The sequence below is a fragment of the Gossypium arboreum genome, chromosome 4 (genome assembly GCF_025698485.1).
Source record: "Gossypium arboreum isolate Shixiya-1 chromosome 4, ASM2569848v2, whole genome shotgun sequence".
In the NCBI taxonomy this organism is placed as follows: Eukaryota; Viridiplantae; Streptophyta; class Magnoliopsida; order Malvales; family Malvaceae; genus Gossypium; species Gossypium arboreum.
The window spans coordinates 112604495-112612139 of record NC_069073.1 but is presented as its reverse complement, the minus strand read 5'-3'; the positions used below and the strand labels follow the sequence as shown (position 1 = coordinate 112612139).

Genomic DNA, 7645 nt, shown 5'->3' with positions numbered 1-7645 from the left:
TTATCAATTAAAATATTTTAATTCACACTAAACTAACAAAAGAGCTTATACTGTCCCCACAAAATATTTTAACGCGTGCATATATTTTCTAATTGTATTTTTGTTTTCTTTTCTATTTGTATAATTTTGTAATCATATTTGGTATGAGTTCAACATGCTAAATAACTAATATATTTTAATTTTAAATTTTTTATTTTTAAAACTAAAATAATAATTTTATCTTTTAAAATCACTTTTTATAAAATAAATTTAAGATAAATTTATTTGTTTTGGACAATTAAATTTCATTTATACAAGAAGCAGTCAACTACTACAGTCAAACAACATTACAACAAAATTGTCAACAATAACAAATCAATTTGTCAAAACAATACAAAAAAAGCAACCAGAACAAACCAAAAAAAAATCAGGCAAAACCCCAATTAGAACTGATTAAAAGGTTAACTAAATCAACTCTGTTAAACAGGTTCCCTCTCACACAAATTTGAACCATACTTTTAATTCTCAAAACAATAGCATCAACAGACGAGGAAGCATGACCAAACACCTGAGCAATATGCTCACACCAACTTGTGTGCAATAAGACAGTTCATACAAGCTCAAGACCCCAACAAACGAGGTTTGCCTTCTAATGTCACGCCCCAAAATATAGGGGGTTAAATGAAATAATTAACCAAGAAATGACCTAAACTTAATCGTTAAGTAGTTAGTACAATCTCTAGAGATCCTAGGTTCAAACCACTCCTCTCCCATTTTTTTCTTTTTATTTTCAGCAAACTAAGATGAAAACCACACTAAAATAAATATTTTTTTTGAAGTAGAAACTAAATAATAAATGGGTAACAACCCAATGGTCAACATGCCACTTCTTCTAGCATACCCGAATTCAAGCTACTCCATCCTCCAAAATCGTTCCTTTTATTTTCCCTTTTAAAATTTCAGCCCAAAACTTTGAAAAAATTGCTCTTGCCCTCCTAGGGTTCCCAAACCCTAGATATTTAATCCAACTTTCCCCAATAGAACTAGGATTTTGATTTCTTTTCAAAACTAAATAGGATTTTCTTATTTTTCCCTATTTCTTCTCTCTTTTCTTTTCTTTCCTCTCTTTTACACCAAATTTTACATCTTTGCTACTGAACATATTTGCTTTCCTGAATCAAATCATCTTCCATTCCATTTTGTTTCTATCGATATAGCAAATCACTATCAATTACATCTCTAACTTTGCCAAGAATCGGTAAGTGCCTTATTTTGTCAATCAAATTTTGTATTTCGTAATATCATTGTCCCGACACTAATCTTTAATCCTATTAATCAATCTTTTATGGTTTCTTACCGAATTTTTGAAAATCCAGACAAGCCTTGATTCAATTGTTAATACAGACGTATTTTCTGTTGAAGGACCAAATTTAGGTAAATTGCACCAAAATTGTAACAACCCGCTTTCAGTGAAATGGGAACAATGGTTTCAGGACCACAAATCTGAGTTTGGAAGAAAATTTATTTTATTATTATTTCATGGTCTGCATTATGATAGAAATGTTGTATGAAAATTATATAAAGAAATTTTTACCAATTACATGATTAATTTGATGAAAAGGACCAAATTGCATAGAATGAAAAAGTTGAATTCTAGTATCTAAAGGGATCAAATAGCCATGGAATTCAAAATTTTAGGTCCTTATATGACAAATAGACCATTAAGAGAGTTAGTAGATAAGTATGATGATTCATAATTGGAAAATTAAATAAAGGAAATGACTAAATTGGAAAGATGAAATAGTAAAAGATGATAAATTAGTTAACTAAGAAATATCATCATTTATCATCATCTTTTCCAAATCAAAGACATATAAACCCTAGCCATGAGAGCTTGAGCTCTAGCAAACTTACTTGGCTTAATTAGGTATGTATTCTTGTCTGTTTTTAGTAATTTTTATATTTTCGAGATCGTAATAACTTAATTTAGTTATCTCGGGGATTAATTTGAAAAGTTATGAAAGTACTAGGGTTTTGCCATGAATAAAATTTGCAAGAATTGCCCTTTAATGATACGGGGTTACTGTTTCCCGGCTAATTTGATGTTATTACCATTTGATGAATTTGATATAATTCTAGGTATGGATGGGTTAACTTAGCATGATTCCATGATAAATTGTAAACATAAGCATATTATGTTGAAATGTCAAAATGGTGAAATGCTTTGTATTGAATCAGATAAAATGGATGGGTTGTCTAATGTGATATTAGCCGTGTTAGCACGGAAATATGTCAGAAAAGGGTATGATGCTTATCTTGTTTATGTATTGGATATTAAAGTGTATGAATCAAAGATTAAATCAGTGCCAGTGGTCTATGAATATCCTGATGTGTTTCCAGAAGAATTACCCGGAATACCGCCGGTCAAAGAGGTTGAATACTTGGACATATGGGGCGTATTGACATGTATTGATCTTGAGTTTGGCTTGAATTGCAGATTTTATTGTGACTTGTGATTGTGCAAATTGTGTATTTAGGTTGATACCAAAATAGGGTGAGAAATAAGGCTTGAAAATAGCCTATTTTGTCCACACGGGTAGAGACACGTGCGTGTGTCTCAGTCATGTGTGTCTCACAGCCTAGCACATGGGTGTGTGGTTTGGGCGTGTGTCCCCCTAAATCTTCAAAATTTCAAAATAGAATGTTCAGGTATTTTTACATAGCCTAGCACACGAGCGTGTGACTTGGCCGTGTGACCCCTGTACCTATTTAATACAAGTCAGTATGCTCCCACGGCCTAGCACACGGGCATGTGGCTTGGCCATGTGAACCAAGTCAGTGAGCACCCTAATTTGGACACGAGCATGTGGCCCCCGCAGCTTTGAAATTTTTTAAAATTTTGCAAAAAGTTCTCTGAGTACTCGGTTTAGTCCCGACTTGTTTCTAATGCATATTTTGGGCAAGGGACAATATGATTGAATATGATTGATTTTTAATATAAATTTTTCTGATATAAACAATAATTGATATTAAATATCTATTTTTAATTTGTAAATTTTAGTAATGCTCCATAACCTTGTTTCAGCGACGGATATGGGTTAGGGGTGTTACAAAGATCAAACGTAAGGAACGTATTTTTCCAATAAAAGGTGTGTGTTCTTTTACAACTGAATCAGGACAAACTGTGTCTAGGAATAAGGCCACACAGTCTACCACACGGTCGTGTGGACCACATGGATGGACCACATGATCATGGACCCTGGAAACCCTATTGTAGTTCATAAACCACATGGCCCGCTGCATGATCGTGTCCTCATGTTGGTTATTATACAATTGTCACATGGCCATAGTCTGTTACATGGCCCTGCCACACGATCATGTAACCTTTCCACATGGCCTATAACACCTCATACGGCCTGGCCAAATAGCCGTGTGACCTCTATTTTACAATTTTCTTAGAACTTTATATTATGTTCAGTTTAGTCCCTGTTTGATCCTTGAATTATTCTTAGAAGTTTTTATGCACTTAATTAATCCTTGAATTAGCGTTTATACGAAAATCTACAATTTATATGCTGTAATTGATACTATTATAACATTTTTATTTATATTGATTAATTGAATTGTTATGGTGCTATGAATAAACATGTGATATTATTCATGCCTACTGATAAAGTGTTATTGATAAATTATGAGTGTTAATACTATTGTCCCCCTACTGAATACATGGTAAATATGTTTATTGCTAGTGTTGAATGGATTTTTGTGTTATTATGCTATAAAGTATGCCATATTTCATTGCATGGGGCGGGATAATTTGTATAAAGAAAGAGTGACAGTTTAATAATATGCAAACAAGTGGTGACTCGTCCACAAACCAAGTGGTATTTTGTCTAATCTACAAATATGTTGTGCACCCACAACAAGTGATAGTAATTGCAAATATGTGGTTTGATCTTGAATCAAGTGGCAGCTTGTCTGCAAATGTTTTTTATCTAAAAATACTGGTGGTTTACCCATAATTTTTTACATACCCAATGAAAACTTTTATTTGCAATTATATTGTGTACCCAAAACAAGTGGTAGGTTATTTGCAAACCAACAGTGGTTCATCCACAACCCGGAGTGATATGGTAGATGAGTTCTAGGGAACTCATAAGTGAGATGCTTAGTAGAGTTGGATAGGACCCTTTTCTAATAAATTGAAATTGCATTGCCGTTCATTAGCATTTGCATATAAAAATTATGATTTCTGGTATAGTATAGTGAAGTAATGATATGAAAAACTGTTAATGCTTTATGATTGTGGTTATTCTCAAAATTGTTAACCCATGTGCTTTGCCTACTATTTTGTTTCAGTTTTCTTGTGATCGAACTCACACTTGTTGTAACGCCCAAATTTTCGGGAATTCTGTAAATGTTGGCATAGGTTTAATTATGTTAGTAGGCCTCTAGAAGGCCCAAGTTTAAGATAGAACCCGACAATTTTAGTTAATTTTTTTGTTCCATAAGAAAAAGGGGGTGAAATTATGAAATAGGACCTATGTGAAAATGTTTGAAAATGCTATAGGCTAAATTGAAGTGGCCAAATAAATAGGAGTGCAAAATAGGAGGATTTGCATGACAAACCTCCCATTTTACATGAAGTGGCCAGCCATCATGTTGTTGTAGACAATATGAGCACTTGATATCCATAATTCATGGTACAAATTGATAATGGGTTAGGTAAATGTTCCATGATAATGGATTAGGTAAATATTCCATGATAATGGGTTAGGTAAATGTTCCATGATAATGGTTTAGGTAAATGTTCCATGATGGGCATTTTATGTCTTTTGTATTAAAGAATTAAATGGATGAAATATGAAATTTTATTAAAAGAAAAAGGGGTGAAAAGAACAAAGTTTTGTCCATCTTTGTTCATCATAGCCGAAAGTTAGAGAAGAGAAAGGAGAGGAGAGGAGAAAGCTCTTGAATGTTCGGTCACTTGGGGAAGAAAATTGAAGGTAAGTTCATGGTAGTTTGCTTCTATCTTGATGTTCATGAGTTCTTCTTGATTCTACCTTAACTCTTGAAGCATATTTTGGTTTTTAGTTGTGTTGTGAGCATTTAGTCATGAATTAAAATGAAGGAAATGGTTGTTGTTTCATGTTCTTTTGATGAAAAATGGAAGATAGGTGAAGTTGAGCCAAACAAAAGAGCATGCATGTGCCTTAGATGCTAAGGGGAAAAATTGGCTAACATGTTGTGCTTTAAAATGATGAAATGGAGATTATACTTAAGTAAAATCATATATATGTGATGATTGATTGGTGATATACATGTTTAAATAACAAGCATGCAAGTTAGGTGTGAAAGAGTGATTTGGTAATAAATCTGCTTGGGACAGCAGCAGTAACGTGACTTTGGAAAATCACCATAAATTGTGGGAGATGTGTTAGAAGCTGTATAAATTATGTAATTAAAGCTTAATGAGTCTAGTTTCAAATGGAATAAATGAGAACATATTTTGAATTCTGTACAATGATAAATTTGATTCGTAATGAAGAGTGGTCAAATTAGTCAAACAGTGAAACATGGGAAACTTTAAGAAAAATCTGGTATTGATTGGCCGTACCAAAAATTTTGAAAATTTTATGGATAGAAGATATATGAGTCTATTTTCAGGGAAAATTAACGGCACTTGATTTGGAGTTTCATAGCTCCAGTTATAAATAATTTAGTGACTGTTGCTCAGGAAGACAGCTTGCAGTGAAATTATGATTATGTGGTAAACATTGACAAAAATTTGTTAATGAGTTGCTTATTGTTTTCTTATAAGCTTACTATGATCTGTAGGTGTGGTTGGCCGAATATTGTAAGAGATTAATACGTAGTTTGCATTTGAATAGTTAGATTAACGTGTTAGTAATCCAATTGTAGGCAGTTCGTGTGTGGATCTCGTCAGCATATCGTCGCAAACAGGTGTGTAACTGACACCCTCTCATAGACTAGATTGGCAAAAGCCGAAAAACCGAAATGTCGAAAAGTCGGTATTTTGGGAATTTGCGAGTGTGCGAATGCTCGTAAGATAGTTGAGTTTGTATATTTGGTAATCTAAAGTAATAAACTGCAGTAAGCATGATTTCGTACATTTTGATAATTTGGGCTTAATGGGCCAAAGATCGGGATCATGGGCCAACGGACCCAATTTGGTAAGTATGCGCGGTAAGTGTTCTGATAGTACGTAAATAGTTAGGATATGCATGAAAACCCTAAAAGTAGCTAAATTACTATAATACCCCTATGTATGGAAAATTACTGTTATACCCCTAGGTGCAAAATTACCGTTATACCCCTAGGGTTAATTTTGACTGAAAAGCATGACGATCTGATTCTGTATGATGTATGCCATGATAATATATCTGTTGCATGGGGACATGGGTTATATTATGGAGGAAGCGTCCTGGTGGCTATGCCACAATTATCTGATCTGGTGGCTCTGCCACATATATCTGTTCTGGTGGCTATGCCACGATTATCTGATCTGATGGCTCTACCACATATATCTGTTCTGGTGGCTCTGCCACAATATTTGTATCTGGTGACTTCGTCACAATATTTGGCAGCCTCGCTGCAATTTCTGTGGTGTGTAGCGGTTGGGTGGGTCGAGTAGTCTTCCCACATGGTGTAAGGCTGGTACGGGGGTGTTATGGATGGATCTGGGTTGGGTTTCTGCATAAACATGTAATATCTATTCTGTTCTGTTCTGTTATGGGCCTATGGGCTTTATTCTAAATTTCTATTCTGGGCTAAGGCCAACTTATTCTGTTTCTATGGTTTGAGCTGATATAGGCTATGGTTGGGTTAATTTACACACTGGGTTTCCCCAAACTCATCCCTTTTATTTTCATCCACGCAGGTAATCCCCAACCATAGTGGGCTTGGAGCTGTGAGGGAATTCGGAGTGGCCACCCGTTCTGAAAGTTTGATTTTCTTCTGGTGAACTAGACATTATTTTATTTACGTTTGAAGTTTTGGGTTTTTAAATGTAATAAGGCCGCTTAATTATTTTTGATGGTTTTAATATGTATTACTAAGATAGGTATTACTTATTTTAACTGTTGAAATTTGATAGCTTTAGGGCGCGTTTTCAAAAACAACAATTGATTTCAAAATAACACGACAACAAGCAAAGCTTCCGCAATGAAAGTATTTTCCAAAATTAATCACTTTTCCTAAAAATGAGTTAATCAAATCGGTTTCCTAGAAATATCCATGACGTTAAGGTGTGGCAATGGCGGTATGCATGTCTAGGATTGGATCCGAAGGGAGCTTGGTACTTAAGCAGTCCGATGGACTCACCACCCCATTTCCGGTTTCCTACCTGGTACACAGCTTCCATTCACTTTAACCAATAATGAAATTATCTTTTAAAACACTAAGTAAGTTTTTCTGGATCAACAATATAAAATTTTTTGAACGCTTCGATGTGGCATGTCGGATCCGGTCATAACGTCTGGGCCGGGTTTGGGGTGTTACACTTGTCTGAAAATGTTTTTATCTAAAAATACTGGTGGTTTACCTACAATTTTTTTACAAACCCAGTGACAACTTTTATCTGAATTATGTTGTGTACCCACAGCAAGTGGTAGGTTATCTACAAATTAGCGATGGTTCATCCATA

At 34.4% G+C, this 7645-nt stretch overlaps 1 long non-coding RNA gene across 1 annotated transcript; it reads left to right on the top strand.

The window, feature by feature from the left end:
• Positions 1 to 5887: 5887 nt before the first annotated feature.
• LOC128291648 (uncharacterized) lies at positions 5888 to 7073 on the top strand. Its single transcript, XR_008281459.1, has 2 exons — positions 5888 to 5943; positions 6881 to 7073. It is a non-coding gene; the product is annotated as an uncharacterized LOC128291648 (long non-coding RNA).
• The last annotated feature ends 572 nt before the right edge of the window (positions 7074 to 7645 follow it).